Here is a 20,726-nt window from a genome sequence, read left to right on the forward strand (position 1 = left end):
CCTCTTTGTCAGCTGAGTGGGTCCCTGTGGGCCACCTGGACAGTGACGTGCAAGGAGGCAAGTGGCACGCCGCCATCCCAGGCTCCCTGCACCCTCACCCACGGGGAGATGGGCTGGGACCCTCTGACACAATCTACCTGAAGATGCTCCTTCAGGCAGGCAGGTCTCCCAGGCTACAGGGAGATCTCACCAAGATGCTGATTTGTGTCTGCAATGTTCAACAGGCATTAGGAAGCAAGGAACAGGACATGAGCTTAGTGGAGATGATGGGGGGCTTCGCCCACAGGGATTTGGGCAGGGCCTCAGTGTGTCTGAAGAGTCTGAAGGGCCCTGAAGCAGCCAAGGGGACGTGTTGGTCCACCTGAAGCAGCAATGACTGCCCTCAGGCTTTCTGCAAGGGCCTAGGGCTTGATGGACCAGTCTTATCTCGTGCCCTACAACCTCCTCACCCTTCCAAATCAGCTTGCCCAGGTGCCTTTTTCCAACAGCAGCCACCACACACCAGGGTTTAGGCCTTAGTGTGGGAACAGGGAGCCCGTACCCCTGAAACAGCCCCCTCCCACGCCGACTCCCAGCATCAACAACTGCCACATCCACACGCTGCAACAGGGAAGCAAAACCAAGGTGACATCTACCTTCCCAGCACCTAACGCTCCGCTCATTGCTTTTGCTGCACTTTGGGAAACGTGACGTTAGAAATACCCCATGTTATCTTTCTGGCTTACAGAAAGGCTCCGAGCAGGGAATGCGGTCCGGCAATAAACATTTGGATTTGCTGCTAGCGTGTTGAGACTGCCAACACGTACACAGTAAAAGTAAACCCTTCCTGTGGCCACAGACCACAACATGCTAGTGATCTGTGTTATTATCCTGCTATTTATTGAGTCATTGTCACTGAGAAACACACATAGGCGAATAAGTTGCTAACAATAACACTGGATGTGAGCGATAAGTTTTTGGTTTACTCTGGTGTAACTTATTCCATATGGCCCTTTAAAGCATGTTAAACGTTAAGCCACTTTGGCCTGCCAACTTTTAGTTCAAGATGACCTCCTGAATTTAGCCTGCTTTTCAGAGAACAGCTATTTGAAGCAAGGCTCTGAAAGCATCTCTTGCCCAGGACAAATGCCCAGTTCAGAAGCAAGACAGATGTTCTGGGTTTCCTGGTCTTTAGCTGGATGAGTAGGTCTCCATTTTTATTGATTGTTCAGAATTGTGATGTTTACTGCTGCTCTGCTGCCTGCTGTGACACCTCTCAGATGTAAGCTGCATGTTATACCAGTGTTCTGGCACAAGCTAATATAGGTTTAACTTCTAGCATTTACTTCCCATGTGTGTCTTTCCAAGTTGTTGATGAGCCAAATCTTTGAGCAAACTTTCTAGCAGGTTTTCCAGATCTTCTTGGTAGCTTTAATTCATGGGTGAAACACTGCAAAAAGAGAGATACGAAGCTGTGAAAGGTGTCTTCATTGCTCTTTCTGGCTACATTACTCAGAGGTTTAACGCGATGAGCTGCAGCACCACAGGGGTCCTTGTGTGATGCCCTTCACTGTGTTCCTGCCATGTCCCATACTGGGCCCAGTCCACAGCACAGCCTGGAAAACAAATGCCTTAAAAAGTTTCTCTCATCTTGAAATACTTTTTGTCACTGGGTATGGAGAATAGATGCTCTGAGAAGCAACTTTCTTGATAGCTAAGAGATTTGCCTTTTGGCTTGAGTTGATTTGATCTGAAGTGAATTGCTGAGAACAAGAGTAATGGATACTCAGGGCATTTTGGAGCCTTGCTGATAACCTCATCCTTCCCCTGAAGTGTGATGTATCTCCAACTTAACCTAGACAAACGAGCTAATCTTGAAGGTTCTCTGCTGCGAGTGTGTATGAGGATCTCGATGATCCTGTGGAGGAGACCAGCATGTACAGAGCACGCACGCTTTGTTATTGGAGAAGAGACAACTGTACTGCCATTGAAAATCTGCTCAGTGGGCAGTCATTCATCTGTTCAGCTACCCATTGTTGGGTAAGATTCAGGACAAATCATGAGTATTTTAGAAAAATTAGTTAGTCCCTTTCTAGACACTTGAGAATCTCCATTATAAATCACCAAAGACCCACCCGATGATCCACAATTCAGTGGCAGTGCTTGCATTTTTAGAGGCTGGGGCAAGCCTGTCTGGATGTGTGACTTGTTTTGTGTGTGCCTGGGAAATGCCTTAACGTGTTAAAATGCCTGAAGACGTACCTCCACGTTAATGCACTAGAAAACTTTTGGCCCTTGACCCTTAATTTCAATGTTCTTACCTCAAAAATAACCAAGCAGACTATTTTTAAGCATGCTTTGATGCACAAGGAATGCTACAAAACAGGACAAGTTTGTAAGCATTACAAGCTGTGCCACTATTCATGTTTTCTAGACATTTTCTGTCCCTGTTGATAAAAACATACCCAATTTTAACATTCTTCTCTTTGAAACAGACAGTCTGATTATCTTGAAACGTGCCTTGATGTGTGCAGCCTACGGAAAATTACAGAACAAGACAAGTTTGAAGACTCTAACCTTAATAAAGCTGATGTTTTGCCAGCAGAAACTCCCTGCCTTCATCCCGAGTCGTAACTTCATTTCTTGTCTTTGGAGTGGATTTTATTTGACGCACGTCCTTTCCTTTGTGGCTGCGAGTTGTGCAGAGGCTTCACTGCAGTTAGTCCCTTGCCCCAGAACCACGGCCAGGGAGGCACTGCTGTCATCGGGAGGTCTGCGGAATGTGGCAGGCATGCAGCTCGTCCCTCGTACGGTCCCGTGCTGGGCTGCAGCTAGTGGTCTCCTAGGGTGCCATCTCAGGCACTTAAAGGTCCCCTGTAGAGCCAGCCAGGAGAAGCAGGGGCTTGATAGGCAGCCAGGCTGCCAAGGAGGGGCAGGGCAGTGTGGCCAGGTGATGCCCTTCAGGGCTCTCCTTGCCAGTTGCAGAGACAGCTCTCCTTCATCCCAGAGCACCCCAGGGCCCTCCCCACCACGAAGGCAAGCCGGACACAAGAGAAGTGGAAACGGTGGGTTTATTATCCCACTTCAGACTGTCATAATTAGAGTACAGGGATGACCAACAGCCCCCAGTCGTGCATTACTTGCTTTATCTTATACTCTGGTTTTGCACCTTTTATCCTTCCCAGGTTCTGCTTCTTCAACAAGTCTCTCCCAGACAAGGCATCCACCTGTGTTTACTTTTCCCTCTCTGATCCCAAGTTTCCTGACTTTATACACTTATTTGGTACTCACGATATAGTTGCCTTGGTAATTTCTAGCTCAGTCAGCAATTAAGCTAGTACCCTGCTTTTGTTATATGCAACCTTTCTCTTTTCTACCAATTTTGATGCTGCTGTCTAGTTAGTGTAACTACTGGTCAGGGATGGCCAGCTGCGTATACATTACTCCCCTTCTTATGACCTGCAGGTTCTGATAGCTTCTCATAGCCTTACTCCATGTGGTATCCCACACAGCCATGAGTCAGGGTTAAGCAAAGTCACATCATTCTTCTGTCTTTGCTGTGGGGAGAGCCCATGCACACCCCTGTGGTGGTGTCTCGCTGGTGTTGCAGTGCCGTGGGCAGCCCATCCCTCTGTGTGCCTCCAGTTCGCAGCGGAACAGGCTCCCAGCAGGGCGAGCGAACGGGCCGCCATGGCAGGGTGAGGGCTTCCAGCACAAGCCCTACTGTGCTGCCAGCCCCTGGGACCGTTTGGGCAAGCCTCAAGGCTCCTACGGCTGAGCGTGAAAAACTAATGGAAGAGGTTGCTGAGTGAGTTAAATGGCCATGGGCCTGGAACAAACCTTGACAGAACAACACCCAAGCGGGATATATCATGGGTTTCAGAGCAACAAGCTCTCTGCCCCAGTGTCCCGCTGGCTGAAAGGCCCATCAGCCCAGCAAACCGGCTCCCAGCCTGGAGCCAAGGTCAGTCTTTTCCCAGGCTGTGTGAGCTTGGATAGCATGGCTGCCTTGATCTGCTCTCCCAGCGTGGCCTGGTTTCCAGTGCTTTCACCATTTTCCTACAACAAATCTTTGTCCAAAGCCTAAAGGTAGGTTTTATTTTCTTTCATCCTGCTCACCACAACCGTGGTTTTCTTTTTATGATGTGCTGAATGCATCCTGATTGTTCACCTCTCAGATACATCTTCCTGATGAAATAATGTTGGGGGCTAAGCCACCTGCACCTGATCTGAACTCAACAGAGGTTTGCTCATCCTCATCTTAAAATCGTTCTGTGACACAGACTTCTCTCTCTCTGCAGACAATCCAGCTGCCTACACCATTACTCTCATGGCAAGCTTTTCCTCGTGTCAACCTTCAGTCTCCCTGCCTGTAGTTTAACCTCATGACTTCTTATCTTACTGACAGTAGAAGTGGGAAACATCTATTCTTTCAGATTTGCGAGGTATATGTCTTCTCTTGACTTGACAGTCTGCATTCCTGCAATGTTTCCTCTTGAATCATGTCTTCTAGAGCTCTCACTTGTCTTATTTCTTCCACTGACAGCTCTGGAGCTGTTTCCTGCCTCCCTGATGCCACCAGTCATGTAAATAAAGCTGTTAACTCTGGAGTTTACTGATGGCAAGTAAAATGCCAGATACCCTTAACAGCCTTGGCACAAATATCAAAATACCACACGGGTGACTTGACATGCAGGGACCAGAAACTTCCTTGGTGCCTGAGGTGCGTGTGGAAGGGAGCTGAATGAGAGAGGAAAGCCTGCATTCCCATCAGCCCTGCTAAGACACTGGTCTACTAAACATACAGCTGCTTACACACCAGTGGACTGGTCCTACTGTCAGATCTCTACTCCTCCTCCACAGCCATGTCTTCCCACCCCTGCCATTCCCTCCATGCCTGCCACCACACTGTCTGCACTGCTGGAGCAGGAGGCACAGCAGCAGCCCCGGGATGCTTGAACCCTGTCGTCCCTGCTGTGCCCTGTCTTCCTGATTGCCAGCCTACGCACATGCAAAGGCCACAGCAACCCCTGTTCCTGGGCTGCCAGCTGCCCTCAGGAAACGGTCTCACCCGCTGAAGAGATGGGAGCACTTGCAGAAGAGCAGGAGTTCATCCAAATAAGCAGAAACGCAGAAGGAAGCAGTCAGTGCTTGCACAATCTGCATTAGGAAACATCTGCATGCATGCACACATATGCGCACACACACCCCTCCACATCTGTCCTGCACACACAAACACAGGGATACAACCTCAGGACCACAACAACTTTGCCAGAAGCTGGGAACAGCTTCCAACAAGAGCAAAAGATTTTTATAAGAGACTTGGGGATTTCTAGCCACGAGGCAGGTGGCAAAGGAGCATTTTCAATCATTTTAAAGCATCATCACCATCCAGAAAGCCATGAAAAAGCCGTTCAGCTCAAAGCAGCCTTCGAACAGGCTGTCTTTGAAATTCTAGGAGTGGTGGTGGTGGTGGGGAACAGACTGGCGTGTGACAGCATGGGGAATTTGAAAGGAGAATCCAGTCTTACAAACGGTTCGGTTTCATTTCTCCAAAATCTCCAGAAAAAAACCAAAACCCATAACCATTAAGTAACTCAGAAGTTAAATCTGGTTTTCTTATGTTTCTTCTCTTTTTGAGTTAAATTCTCTTTACATGCTTCAGGGCTTCAATTCAACTACCACGTTTAGGACACGCAGCATTGGTTACGGCTCCACCACTGTTGAGCGTGCAGCACCAGGAAGTCAAGCACGCTTGGGCTATACATCTTCAGAAGTGCAAACAGAGCGAACTGTGCCGAAAGAGCAAGAGCTGTGCGTGCACCAGCAAGAGTCCCCGTCCACCGGGCTCTCCTCTGAGCTGTGGGGAGAGAAGGGGACTGCGGTAAGAACCGTGCTGCTGCCTCATCTGTCCCAGGGGCAGCCAGCAGCAAGGTCACATGCCTTCTCCAAGGTGCCTTGGGGAAGACTGAGGAGCAGAGAAATTCCCGGTACCATAGGTCCTTGTGGCCTAAAATGGACTGCTGCATGCTGGTGGCAGCAGGCAGCCCATTCCTGGGCTCTGCTCTGGCCCCAGCGGCTGACCGCCAGCAGAGCTGGTCGGTGCTGGAGGGACACTTGGGCAGGCAGGCTTCCTGGAGTGAGACGAGGCAGAGCTGAGGCAGAGGTTAGTAAAGCTGAAGCAGCAAGTAGGCAAGGAAAGTGTCTGAACACCACCCTGCAAGGACAGCAAAGACTACAGCCTGTTACAGTGAAGTCGTTTCCCTTGAAGAGAAGCCATTTCACATCCTCTTGCCCAATGTGCTTGGTTTTTGCAAGGTGTTCCAGCCACTTTCTTGACCTTGAATATATAACTAAAATATAAATAAGGTGCTTTACACAGCTGAGGTTTAATAAAAAAGTCTGTTTTCCCTCGAATATCCAGCCTCGCTCAGGGCTGGCAAGCAGATGGTGCAGAGGAGGCCAAATTACCTTCACAACCAGGGGCCACAGCCGGAGTCACGCACGACATCCGACTCACCCCGTGTCACCCACCGATCACAATGGGAACCTTGCACACAGATCAGATGAGGGATATGGCCTCGTGTGACACTGGAGCTGCTGAGGAAGCATCACCATCCTCAGTTTGCAGGACAGTTACCAGATCCTGCCACGTTATCATGGTATTTGCACTTTTCATTTTTTCTTAAAGTCCCAGCTCATGGAGTCATGTGATTACATATCACAATTTTCATCTCTCTTGATTTTTTAACTTGTGGTTACCAAGTAAATCGTAAAACATCAAACCTCTAGGTTTCAAAAGCAGAAGAAAAACCCAAAGAACACAACATTTGTTGCTTTTTAATGCTGGATTTGGGATGATTTATTTTTTTTTTTCCCACCAGCCAAATTTTTTCCAGGCCAGGGCAGCCTTGGGATGGTGGTGAAAAGAGCTGGAGCACCAAGTGGAGCACGCTAGTGCCTGCTGGGTCGTAGTGCTGCCCCGGGGCTGGCACACTGCACATCCCCAGCCCCTTGCAGGACACCCCTCTTGAGGCAGCAGAGTCCCCAGGCTGCTGCTTTCACTGGGAAATGCTTTCCAGTTGAACTTGCATCTGCATTTTTAGTTCCTGTATTCTGCAGTTTTGTAACAGCAAAACAAAGCTTCATTGTTTTTGGTGGGAAAAGATGCTAAGGGAATATCTGGTCCTTCATTTTCCAGTGACTCAGGCTAGGAACTGGTTTTGCCTGTGCAATGGGGACAGGAGTGAGACGCTGATATTAGCATGCCCTGCTGCCAAGACAAATGACAGCTATCAGAAGGGGGTTGTGTTTCTACTCCTTTGAGAAGAGTAAGGAGCCAGTTTGCACCTTGTACATCTCTTACATTAAGCCCGGGCACTGAAGTCACTCTGCGCACATACTGAATTTTTCCTGTATATCCTTGTTGACCAGAAAGCAGCTTTTTCAAAAAGCAAAGTGAGGTTCTGAAGCAGAATTTGAAGAGAAGAGCTTGTGGCTTATATTGCGGAGTAGATGTCTGCAAAATATGTACAGCTCTCCCTATTTCTGAGCTGCCTAACTTCATGCCCAGGACCTACAACCAGTTCTGCTTTCAGCCCCATGCAGCAGGCGGTTTCCAGTGCAAATATTCTTTTGTGTCTGCCACACACAAGCAGTGCGCTGCGAAACCTGGCCAGTCAATATTTCTTCCAGGTAAACTCTCTCCCCAGCTGTTAAATGCTATGCTCATCAATTAGTGCTCTGGATTTATTGTTTAAACCTGCATAAAACACAGCATAGGGCAAGTACTAGGGGGAAAGCTCAAAAGCAGCACAAGCATGGTTTCTCCAGTTACCACTGTGGGCTCCCCAAGCATTGCAGTGAGAGCAAACCATAGGCTGCCAATTTTTCACAGGTGTGCAGAAACATCCCATTGAGCACCGTTTGCTCCCTGGGGTATAGTCTTTAGTCTCAGTTTTCCAGGGGCAGAAGACACCTCCCACATGCAAGACCTATGGCTGGCCGATGGAAAACTGTCATGCGCTCGGACCTCTCTGAGATCATCAGGACTCAGACTGTACCAGCTACTTGGAAACAGCTCAGGAGACACTGCCTGGAGAGCTCAAAAAGAAGTGTACAATGCCAAGCACACAGAGCCGCCCTCCCCATTCGCTGCTGTGTGCCACTCCATCCGCCACATTTCCAAATGCCTGATTTATCCTCCTAACAGCAATGCGGGTTTGAAGGTGGCAGCGAAAGTAAATGCTCACATTGCTGGAAGCGATGTTTCTGAGCATCTTTTTTAGCAACACTGCTCTCAGGGATCTCCAGGTCTCTGCCAAGAACATGCAGAAGAGAGCCAGAGAAGGTTCAGTGGGCACACCCTCAAGTCTGATGCATCGAGGAGCAAAGACAGATGATGGCAAGTGAGAGGTGACATCCCATCTGCTCCTGCAGGATCTCTCTGGCATCTCCTGAGGGACCCAAGGAAAACCATGACCGGAGACAGCGAACCAGTGAGGACTCATTGGTTATCCTCCAGCATTATCTGAACCCACAAAAGCTGGAGCAGAGACCAAAGTATCCCACTGAGGAAATGTTCCAGACAGGGCCAAGCAGGGGTGGTAGGACAGCCGCTTGGAAGCGAGCGTGCTGTGCCCAAGCAGCATGACGGACCTTGCCCTGACAATGTGTCTCTTTTACAGGCAACATAAGGCAGGAATTTTCCCAGCAAGAAACACCTGCGAGTTTGTGTTCCCCTCCACTAAAACATGTAAGAGCTCAGATGTCTTTTTTCACAAGGTACTGAGTGGAGAACTGGCCTGCGCCATCCTGTCCTGTGCTTGCAACTCCACAGTGCGCTGACCCCGTTCTCTGCAGGGAGGAATTGTCTTTCTGCTTTGCCTGTGTAGACAATACCCGGAAACCTCCTCCGGCAACTGCAGGGAGATGCAGGCTGCTGTCAGAGGGCTGTGGGTGTGCATGAATGAATGAATGAATGAACCATTCTTGAGCACTGGCATGAGAATCTCCACGATTTTGAGACTACTAATTAGTGGTTGTAAGCACGTTTGCAATGGTAGGTGTTCACTTGCATGACTGCAAAGAGAGGCAGGGAAGGAAAGGTAGCTGGAGCAAACCACTGCCTCTCCCAGCACAGCCCAGGCTGCAATCGTGATGAAGTGCAGATGTGTCCACACCATGACAAACTTGCTGTGGCAGGACACAAGCAATCCTGTTGCACTTCCGCCTGGAGCACCAGGCAGAACACGGGAGCACTTGCTCAGCTGGCCCAGCAGATTTCACAGCCCATGCAGAGCTCGACGTCGTTACAGCTACCACTTCAGCTGGCTTGGCTGAGAAAAAGCGGTGAGAACCATAGCCACTGCAGTGTGGAGAAATCCTATCACACAGCGTCTACCCTCATCGTTCAGGCTTACTCTCTCCCCTACTCCCTGCCCTCCACTCCTTCTGTCAGTGCCCAACTCCACCTTTGTTTTGGAGACTGTGAAAGGTGAAGGTCTGAGTGTGCCTGCATCCCAGCCTTATATCCCTCCTAACCTGTCACTTTTCAATGAGATGAAAGCTGCTCTTAGGTGCAAGTGGGATGACGCTGCACCTCTGCTTCAGCTTTCCTGTCTCAGTGCCATTAAGGCTGGGTGATACAAACGGTTCATTTGCATGGACTAATGAGCATCACCACAAATCTTGCTTTCTTCAGCTCCCCTCAAATGTCACAAAAATCCCTCAGCTGAAGTCACCTTTCTGAGGGTCTCAGCGGGAGGCACTGGGAGCCAGGAATATGCAGGCTGCAAGCAGCAGAGAAAGGTGAGCTGGGAGGAACTGGGGACATGCCTGAGAGCAGTTCACCAGTGGATCCCCATTAGCAGAGTTAATGTGTTGGTGCTCCAGAGGAGTTGGGTACTATATTCAGTGGAAGAGCCGGGAAGTAGGTCAGCAGCATAACTGAGGGAAGTGGGGAGCTTTAGGGAGAACTTCATGGCTGACAGCTAATTAAAATCTGAGTTCCACTGCTTACTGTTGCAATGATTAAGTTTCAGTGTGCGGGGCAAAAAGGAACAGCAGGGATTGTGTTTGCTGCAACCACGCCAATTTTTTCTGCTCACACTATCCGTTTGCCATGCCAGCCTTGCATCCTGCAGCCACTGCCAAACCAAACGCCACCGACACGCAGCCACCGCTCTGCTCGGAGTACAGCACTGCGCATGCTGCACACCTTTAGCTCTGCTCATTTGAGATCAGCGGCCCTGCTGGGAGAATTGAATCCCATCAAAGTACCACGCGTGGCCCGATGCAACCTTTCCCCTCCTCTGAAGAGTTTTAACCCAAAAGAGGTGAGACATACAATCAGAGTTAGCTCCTGGACACAAACCCATGGATTTTTTTCTAAACCAGGTTTTTGTTTGGAAATGCCTTTCAGCCCATGTGTAGGTGATAAGGTCTTAAATAATCTAAATACCAGTAACACCTGCAACACTAACAAGAAGGAGCTGGTTTGTCGGTTGGTCAGCTCATCACAAAGTGCTTTACAAAGGACTTGTATGACGTTGTGCATGTCTTACACCTCATTTTGAACAGAGAAATACAGTTTACCATCTCTGCTGAGGGACATGGTGATGCAAAAATCTTATTAAAAAAAAAAAAGAAGAGAAAAGGAGAGAAGGAAGGAAAGCCACAAATTAAATCCAAAGGTAAAATTCTAGCTTCCTGTCCTGCCTGTGGTGACAACAATTACAGGCACAGCCTACAAGATAAGAAGTGGGAGAGGGTGCAGGAGCTGGAATAATGGTTCTGCTTCCCTGCGGTTCTCCTTGCACCCAAGGGTCTGGGCACAGAGGGCTACTCAAGGTCACTGTGTACTTGCAACCACCGGCCTGTGAGTTATTACCTTTGGTCCTATTTTAAGTTCCTCAAGTCAGAGTTTTGCCTGGAGGGTGGGACAATGCGTTCATCTGCTCCTTGCCGGAGCCAGTGAAGGCTGGAGGAGCCGTTTGGGCATGGTGGAAGGGGCATTGCCTGCAGGAAGGACAGCCGGGCCAGGCTGAAGTGCAGCAGGTCCCTCTGTGCCCGGCTGCCGGCTTCCTGCAGGACCCCCCCCGACGGTTGGGGACAGGAGGCTCTGTGGGTTCAGGGGCTGCCCTGGATGCCATCAGATGCAAGGGCAGCTTCCAGCAGGGCCCTAGATGACCTACACGCCCCTTGCCTGCCACCCCCTGGCCCCTGTAACATTGGTGGTATGAGGGGGGAGCGAACCTCGACCCAGGGCCCCCGGGGATGCCTCTGGCCTCCCGCCCCCCACAGTAGCCACGGGCACCGCTGTAGGGGACGGTGACAGACACAGCTAGGCGCTCCTCGCACCCCCCCTGCCCGCCACCTCCCGCAGGGCTCGCTCCTCCCGCGGGGTGCGCATGGGGTCGGGCTGGCTGGGCTGGGGGGAGGGCGGGGGGCAGGGGGGCATGGCCGGGGACTGGCCAGTACGGGGCAGGGCTGGGGGCTGCCCCAGGCATGGCGGGCAGGGCTGCTGGGGGTGGGTCCGCAACCAGCCCTGCCTTTCAAAGTCCCTAGCTCCGAGGAGGAAATCGGGAAATATTTCCAGCAGCAGCAGCAGGAGGAGGAGGAGGGCTGAAGCTGCCACCCCGGAGGAGGGACGGCGGGTTTCTCCCTGCCCGCGCAGCGCCGCGGAGGGATGCGGAGGGAGGGGGGGCTGCCTGCGGGGCGGACCGGCTGAGCGCATCCCCGGGCGCGGCGTGTGCGCTCCCTCCATCCCTCCATCCATCCCTCCTTCCCTCCCTCCCTCCCTCCATCCATCTCTCCCTCCCTCCATCCATCTCTCCCTCCCTCCCTCCCTCCCGCCTTCCTCCCTTCTCCCGCCCGCCGCAGCCGCGCTCCGGGGCTCCGCCGCCCGCCCCGCCGCGATGCCCCGCCGCTGCTGAGCCGGCCCCGCCAGGTAGGACCGCGACCCCCCGGCCCCAGCGCGGCGAGCCCCGGCACCGGCTCCTGCACTGGGGTCCCCGGTGCCGGGGGAGATGGGGGAGGCGGGGGGGTGGGGGCGAGCCGATGGGGAGGCGGGGGTAGGATGCTTCGCCCCCCGCCCCCGCCCGGCCCTGGGAATGCTTTCCGTGATCCCCCCACGGCACCTTTAGGCAGGCGACGGGGCTTGGCCCCCTCCCCCGCTGGCCAGTCGCGACATGTCGCGACGGGAGGCGCGGCGGCGGCGGGGGTTGCCTCCCCCTACCCTAAGGGCCGGGCACTGCCGGGCAGGTGGGGCTGGGGAGGGGGCTGGAGCGGAGCGGCTCCCCCCGGGGCGCGGACGGGCCCCCTCCCCCGGCGCGGCGGGGCTGCGGCACCCCTGCCCCTCCCGCCCGTGCCGTGCCGTGCCGTGCCGTGCCGCCCGGAGCGGCTCCGAGGAGGGAGCGCGGCAGCACCTGCAGCCGCCTTGAAATCCCCGTTTCCGCCTGGATCGGCGTGCGGCGAGGGCCGGCACTCGGCGGCGCGCATCACGTAGGCTTTGTCTGGGTGAAGCATGGCTGGGGCTCTGCCGTCATCTCCAGTTTAATTCTTTAATCGTAGCCTTGTTGCTTCCCTCCCCGCCAAGCCGCGCTCGCAGCCCTGCGCTCAGCTCCGTCTCCAGGGCAAAAGCAAACCGCCAAAACGCTGCAGAAATGCAGCGAGCACGGGGGAGAGCTGGAGGCTAAGAGGGAGAGCTGTAGTAAAACCACAAGGTCACGGGCGTGTGGGTGCGAGTGTTTGATTTCAGGACTCCTCTCTGCCTGCGCCTCGCGGGAAGCTGCTCCTCCAGTCCCAGATGTTGGGAATCCACATGTCAAGCGACGGAAACAGGGGCCGAGAGAGGCTGGGGCTCTCCGTGTGCCCTCCCAACACCTGCCTGGGCATTCACGTGCTTTTTCTCACTGCTACAAAGAGGTGCACTTTTATTTAGAAAAGGGAAGCTGGGACACTTGCACAGTGATGTGGTGATGGCGGCTGGGGAAGAAAAAAGCTGCGCTGTACGCCTTTGGCTGGGGCAGTGGACATCACCAAAGAAAGGCATTTGTGTTCCCTTGGGTGCATCTGATAAATGTTTCTTTCTCCCCTTTTCCTTCCCATTGGTTCTTCAGTGGCAGATTTGCCCCTTTTCCGGTGGGGGCATTTAGCCCAAATAGGGAAATAACCTAGCATTTCTAGAGCCATGACCTACCGGCCAAGCCGTGACCCCCCCGGCCGTCTCCCCGGGAAGGCTGATGCATTGCCCGACTCCTCTTACACCCCACCAGCTCTGTTTCTCTGGAGGCATAAACAACTCCTAAGTCAGGCCTGGGGAGCTGCGTCGCTCAAAGCTTCCTCTGTACCAGGGTTTGTGTTCGAGATATTGAGGAGATTAGATGTACTTTTTATGCCTAGCGTCCCTGAATGCCAACACCAAGTAGCACAATTTTAAGCTGATGAAACTTTGCTTGCTTCTCTCCCCCCTACTTTTGCTAAGATTTTTGTGAACTTCTGGCTGTGAATTGCTCCCGAGACTTAAATATTCACTGTCTTGCAGCTGCCTGGGCTGTACCTAGTTTGCTGTCTTGGCACTTCTGTACGTGGCATGGCATGAATTTTGCTTATGTCCTTGCTCTTGGGAGCCTCCACAGCACCTTTCATGATGCCGTGTAGGCATGGCCATTTCTCTGCCTGTCTGGGCCTTTGGTAGTGTCCCAATCTGCTCGGGGCTGTCAGGTTTGCAATTTTCTAGCATTGCGTCTAGGACAGTATTTGGGTTTCTGCTGTGTTTTCGAGGGAATACGGTCCTGCTGGCTTACTGGGGAAAAGCCACTGTTCTCCAGCAACCTAATGAAACTCAGATCCTATAACAAAGCCCAGTGTCCCCCAAGGCACAAACATCGCTGGACAACGAACCAACCAACCAACAGGCTGGTCGTAGGCAACACAAACAGCCGGAGATCCTGGCTCTCCTTGCAGCCAGTGCAGTGAATGACCCGGAGCTCTGTCCAGGCTCAGGGTGCCATGACCTGCGTGTGCTCCCAGCTCATGGACACGGGTGCCTGCAGCTGGTGTAAATCCTGGCTGCACCGGGGTCTGCTGCAGGGTGCTTGGGGTGCTGTGTCGTCGGGACTCTGGCATCCAATATGGGCTGTGCTCACTGACCGTCTTCCCCTTGCCAAGAGTGTGAGTGGTACGTCTTCAGCTATTTTCAGGAAGCTTGTAGGGACTTGGCTTTCTACACTATCTCTATCCCTCTGGTGATTTTAGCTGAAATTGGGGGGGGGGGGGGGGGAGTGGGGGGGGGAGGGGAGCAATGTGAACAGACAGGCAGACATGGAAACAGTGATTTCATATGCCTGGCTTCCTAAGGAAAGCTGGCTACAAATAGAAGTGAGATTTGCTGCTGCAAAAAGCTCCTGGGGAGACGGAGAAGGTGGGGGAGACTGGGGAGGAGGGAGGGGGTGGTTAATCCCACTTTTGAGACAGGCAGCCAAGGCCTGGCTTACACCTGGGCTTAGACTCCTGAGATCCGGTGGTCTAAAAACTGGGCATCTGCTTGGCATGAGCGTTCAGCTCCCTCTAGAGACAGCGGGTCGGGAGCCGTACCTCTGGACTGGGACACTCCTGGTGCTGCCACCCTTCACCAGCCAGGCTGGGCACCCAGCTGATGGATGGAGTGTGCCAGGGTGGGCTTCCAGCCTAAAATACCCTGCCCAGCTCCTGTCTAGACCGTGTCCAAATCGCCCAGGACCGCAACCTGCATTTGCATCAGCCTTTCCTGCGCACATTCCCAGGGATGTCTGGTCCCTGGATGGGCGCAGGAAGCTGGGGCTGGGGATTTGTTTCTGCTCCCTTGAAGATTTCTGCTCCTTCCTCCGCAGAGCCTCAGAGAGCATCCCACTGCACAGGGAGCCCACCCACAGCTGCAAACCCTGTACAAAAATGGGCCCTGGGGAGAAGCGGACACAGACAGAGAGGAAAGCAACAGGCCTGCCAGTTCCTCCCTCCTGGCCCCTACGGGGCATCTCTGGGCAGATGCTTCCTCCCCAGGCTGCTCAGGAGCCTCAGCCTTATTAGCAGTGTTTTATTCTCCCTGCACTCGCGGGATGTGCTCTTCCCATTTTACAGAGGGAGGCACAGAGCACAGGGCGCCGAAGGGCTGCCCTGAGACCGCAGAGGGAGTCTGTCGGCAAGGCAGCCTCAGAGCCGGCTGGTGGGGACCAGGCAGGTAGCACCGTGCTTAAATCAGCCAGGGAGATCCACCGGCACAGGAAGGCATTAACAGTCCTTAACAGGAGGAATAACGGGGAAAAGGAAAAGCCTGATGCTGCTTGATAAAGGAGACTGAAAACAGGTGGTAGGGACAGAGAAATGGTCTGGAGATAGCAGCGAGTAGGAGGGGAGATTAAATAAAAATAAATAAATAAATAAAACCCGACAGAAAAAAAAAACCAGCCTCAAAAGAAATGTAGTATTTCCTCTTCACTTCTCCTTTCCTGGCGTTTTCCTTGCTGAGGTACTGAAACATGGGCAAAAGGGACAACTTGCCACTCTGTCTCCATATGTTAAAAAGCAAGGCTGGAATCTCCCTGACAAACGCTTCCAAACAGTCTCTACAAGCTGCCCCCAAATTCATCCAATCTGGCTGAAATTTTATATTGGGGCTGTTTTACTTTCTGTATTTATCTGTTTATTTTGGAAAGTTGCTGGGGAGATTGTGGGAGGAGATTGAATGCTTCATTGAAGAGATAGGATACTTGGAAAAATCAGTTGCAGACTGATAATTGTTCTAACTTTTTAATGGCCTTTACAGAAAACAGGGTGGTCTGATGTGTGTTTTGCTTGATTGGCTTCACGGAGGGCTTGTGCCTCTGACTATATTTGGAGAGGTTTTGATGGTTTTTTTGTACTGATGCAATCGGGATGCTGATGGCCTGGAAATCGTTTTCCTGATGTGGAGGGTCACGGGCAGGGGATGCCAACGGGCTGTGCCTGTCTCAGGGTGCCAGAGCTGGGTGGCAAGGGAGAACGAGCTGGGCAGAGCTGGAGCAGGGCTGCGAGCCAAGGGTTTTCCAGGCTGTGTTTAAAGTGCCATCACACTGTGCAGCACCGGGTGGCAACACGGTATTTGGACGTAGCAGCTTTCCTCCACAGGTCCAGATGCATAGCCATCGTGGTGGTAGGGTTCTTCTCTGCTTCAATGGGTAAAAATCACAGTTGGCAGGAGCGACTTTGTACCAGCGCTGTGCTGTGGATCAGTGGCGAGACAGAATGAAGCCAGCAGGGCATGTGGCCGCCTAGACAAATCTGCAAGCACCCGGTCCCTTGCAGGGCTGTTGGCACCCGTTTTGTGTCCCTTGGCTGTGGGAAGCTGGGACCTAGGCTCTTGGCTGATCTACTGATTGACAGTTAGAGACCAGACAATTTTTTGGGTCTTTCTTTATCTTTTTCCCCTACAGCCGTACCTGTTCCCAGTACAGGCTTTGCTGGAGCTGCCCTGCTGTGAGGCAGGTTGCTGTGTCTGGCGAGGCACCGGTGTGCAGCCGGAGCCGGGAGGGTGAGCAGCAGAGGAGGGGCGCCCAGGGGAGCAGTTCCACCTGCGGGGGCAGCGCCAGCAGTGCTCTCCCCGGGGCAGGCTGGTCTGCCCTGTGGTGGCTCCCCTGCAAGAGAAACAGGGTGCTGTGCCTTGGAGACGGCGGGTCTGACCTTGCGGTAGGAGCACGGGGCACACGACCTGAAACAGCCATTTTGGCTGCGGGGGACTCGTCGGCTGGGAGAGCCTGTCCTCTCACCTTGGGACCTTTTCGGGGAGTTGCTATCTTGTCACCAGGGACACTGGCCCAGGAGTGAGTAGCTGGCTTGCTTTGAGGCTCTGTTTCTCTAGCTTGCAGGCTAGCTGCGCCTTGCAGTGGCTACTGGCTGCTTCTCCTCAAAGTTTTTGGCCCCTCTGGCTGAAAAAAGAACATCCTTCTCCTGCCCCTGATGCGGCAAAGGGGGTTTTGAGCTGCCTTCCCTTTTTCTCTGCAGTGGTACGCTCGCGCTAGAAAAAGCTCCTCTCTGCCTGGCTCTGACGGTGGGATGGGGAAGGGCTGGCTGGGAGTCCCCGTGGTGTTGCAACATGCTCGTGGTTGTGTCCCCGCGGCGTGTCAGAAGCAGCTGCTCTCGCGTGAGGAGCAAACTTCCTACTGCCCCCCGCGAGCCGCCCTGCAGGAGGAGGTGCTGCGCCCACCGCCACAGTGACACGGTCGTGGGGACCCCCTCTCCCGTGCGAGCTGGCAGCAAACTCGCAGTGATGGTGCTTGCCGTGAAGCTGATGTCGCAGTGAGGTAGGCAGCGTCGCGTAGCATTGGCGGTGGCTGTAATGGTGTGAACGCTGCTGTGTTACAGCTGCTCTGTGCAGGTTTTCTGTCGAATGCTGGGAACAAAATTCCCAGTGGAAGGTCTCTTGCTCGCTGTATGTGTGGCCACTCCTCCCTGGTGAGCCTAGGCCATTACCTTCCCTGCCCGATCCTTCTGTAGTGAAAGTGTCTGGGCTAGCAGTGTGTTTTCGCTGCTCTGAAAAATAATGGTGCTGCCGGCTTGTTGCAGATGGTCATAAACATGCGTGTGCTACGGAGGTGTGGGAGAATAACAGGAAGGGTCTTACAGTGGATATGTCAAGGGCGAGGTGCCCAAAAGGAGATGGGACTTTTGGGAGGCTGCTGCAAAGGAAAAGCAGTGCTTTGTTGAAAGGCAGAGCAGCTCTCAGCTCGCTTTGCATGCAGCAACCAGCCAGCCCGAAGGAACGCCGCTGCCAGGAAAAGGTCAGAGCAGAGTCTAAAAAGCTGTGTTCTCCCCATCTGGCAGCTCCCGAGCTGGGGGGCTGGAGCTTGAGCTGGCAGCGGCAGATCTCTCCTACCAATTTGTAAAACCTAGAGCTCCTATGCCCAGTGAGGAGGCAGATATCTCTGCAAGCCTCCTAGCCCTGCTGTGGGCCACAGCTGCCCTCCTGGCGCTTCACAGCACCAAGGCTGGGAATGAAAGCTGGGCCAGCATCCCTTGGCCGGGAGCTGCCTCTGAGCCGAGCTTGCCTCGAAGGGACCGTGCAGCCTCTTGCAGGGTTTCCTCCATGACTGTGCAAAAGCAACGTGCTAACACCCCGAGGGAGCTCGGCCACCAAGGGTAGGGGCACGGCTGCCCAGCAGAGCAGGAGCTGGGGTCTGGCTGTCCCCGTTAGCTCCAGGCGGGGGGCCAAGACAGCTCTGCTCCTGGGGGTGAGAAGGGCTCCAGGTGCCACCCTGGCGTGGGGCAGCGCGTATGGGCAGGCTTGTGCCCCCCTCGCCACGTGCCTGTGGCCAGCACCAAACCCGAGAGCGGCTTGTGCCCCTGCCTGGGGCTACCGTGGTTGGTCTGAGCCGAAGGCACGGGGGGAGCAACAGCGAGGCCCCCAGCACCGCGGCGGGCAGCGTTTGCCGGGGCTGCTGACCTGGCGTGCTGTGAATCAGCGACCACGTTTACTTTTATTGTTGATGGCTGGGATGGGAAATGCAATTGAGACACCTTAATGAAAAGCTAACAAAGTTGGGTTTGGAGGGAGGGCTGGTGTTCTGGTAGCCTTGCTTCTCGTTAGCCAATAATATGAATGATTTATCTGCGAATATTCCTACTGCTGTGCCTGCAGCAGCATGCTGACCATGGGCTGAGACCCTATGCAAATGCAGAGTGAGAGGGTCTCTGGGGACCAAACTGTTTGTTTTGGATTGTACAAATAAAGAAATGCGGCTAGTTTTATAGCAGCTGCTTCTCGGAGATATTTTGAATGTCAGGCTCTGATTGTGTGTGTGCAACCAGCATGTTGTGGCCAAACATTTTCTAGCCCTCCATAATTCCTGAGTCTGGTGTTAATAACGCTCATTGTGAGTCAGTTCAAGTAGAAAAGCTGGTGAGGGAATGTGAATCCTGCTTGGTGACTGCACCACAAAATGCTGGAGACAGCCCAAGGTAGAGTTGTGGGATGCTACTGCCGTTCCACAAAGGGTACTGGTGCATTGCCAGGGCAGGGCCAGTGGGTTTTTCTTCCAAAGCTCCAGCTTCCTCCACCCATCTGAACTCTCCAGAAAAGTTCCATGTTCCTTATCTCCAGTCATACGAGGGAAAAATGTTGTTTGTAAGTGGAGAGCTGGGTGATGGAGAGCAGAAAGATGGATTGCTCAAATGCAAGCCTCTAGGTCTTTTTTCCTTCTCTTTAAAGTAATACAGGACTCAATTAAAAAAAACAAACAAACAAAAAAAACCCAACCAAACAACAAAAAACCCACAACCAAAACCCAACTTCTGTTAGAATGTTTGGAAGGGAAGAACATGTGGCTTGATTAATCTGATTTAGTGTGTGTCTCCTTTCTCATTGAGACTTCCAGCACTCGAATCTTTTTAAGACCGTCGAGTTGGTCCAAAGTGTGATGGGACTCACCTATTCTTTCTGACCTAAATCAGTGACCCAAAGCATAATATTTTCTCTAGAACCATCTGTTTCCTCTTCTTGCCAAAGGGATTTCACAATGCCTGGTTGCTCTGAATAATTGTACATGTGCAAGGATATGACTTGCCACAGGGAGAAAATTAACTGAACAAGGACAGGTGGATGCTCTTGAGTTTTCTGTTGAAACTACGACTCTTTAGAAAGAGAGCGTGAAGAACCATGCAGCTGAGTAATATTTTATGCCCACACTAATGTTTTTTTAAGCCTACATATTTAAAAGAAAAACCAAAACTACACATAGGAGGTATCTGGGATAATCAGAGCAGGTCAGCCTGTGTTTTGACAGCCCCTTTATCTTTAAATGTCTCTGAGGCCTGGTTTGGAGCGGTGCGAAACGAAATGCAGCAGTACAGATGTTGGGTGAGTAACTCGTGCTTCAGCTAAACTTCAGTGGCCAGTAACGCACATCTGTTTCAGCTTAGCTGTCCACCAGATGGCCTGCAACAAGGTACTCTTCTTTACAAACATGGTGTTTTCAATTGTTTTACTTCAGATTTGTAAGCGGTGGCCATGGCCCGCATTCTGGGGAGCTGGAGGCACCCAGGGGCTGTGACCACGGGGCCAGCGTTCGGGGCTTCTGACTCCAGCAGCCGCAGCTCTTTGCAGCATTAGCAGGATTTAAAAGGCAAATGACACCTTTCTTTTAAAACTGTCTTCGTACAAGAGAGTGGCTTTTTCTTGTTTGTCGTATCTGTTCTTATCGCCCAGCCCTCTGACTTGCTCACTTCCTGCTCTGTCTTTTTCTTAATTAGAAAATTGTGAGGAGGGCAGGGGATGGGGGGGAAGGCAGACTGACAGCTCCTGGTGAGGAAACGCCATTTATATAAAACTGGCTTGATAAATTCTCAGTATTATTCTTCAAGCCAAATAATCCTACTGCAGCATCCTTGAATAAAAGCAAATGGAGGAGATGAAGGAGAGGGCTTTGTTCCATCACTGCAATATCTGTTTGTGGGGTCAGTCCATAACACGGGCGCAGGATGGTACCCACCGCTTCCTCCAGATGCTCTTGGCTTGCGCTCAGTCCTGTCCCTGCGCAGTGTGTCCGGGCTGAACGGGGAGGGGCGTTTCTGTGTCGCAGGGGATAAGGAGATGGGTGATGCTGACCAGGTGCTTTTCTTCGAGAAAGTGTTGCTATGTCCCTCTTCAGGAGGGTAGATGTCTCTCCTCGGGAGCACCTGCCTGGCTGTCGTTCCGCACTCAGCAGCACAGCACATGTAGCCCACTGTCTGGCCAG

General features: G+C 52.6%; 1 protein-coding gene across 4 annotated transcripts in view; it reads left to right on the forward strand.

Annotated features, from left to right (window-relative positions):
• The first annotated feature begins 11,601 nt into the window (after positions 1-11,601).
• SLC8A1 (solute carrier family 8 member A1) overlaps positions 11,602-20,726 on the forward strand; it is a 116,410-nt gene continuing 107,285 nt past the window's right edge. For 2 of the 4 annotated variants that reach the window (XM_056344037.1, XM_056344038.1), the window contains exon 1: positions 17,072-17,297. The gene's annotated coding sequence lies outside the window, so the exon portion shown is untranslated. Of the gene's footprint in view, positions 11,930-17,069; positions 17,298-20,726 lie in introns of those variants that run through there. The other 2 variants (XM_056344036.1, XM_056344039.1) reach the window with 2 other exon arrangements.

Source organism: Falco biarmicus, chromosome 6, assembly GCF_023638135.1.
Source record: "Falco biarmicus isolate bFalBia1 chromosome 6, bFalBia1.pri, whole genome shotgun sequence".
Lineage (NCBI taxonomy): Eukaryota > Metazoa > Chordata > Aves > Falconiformes > Falconidae > Falco > Falco biarmicus.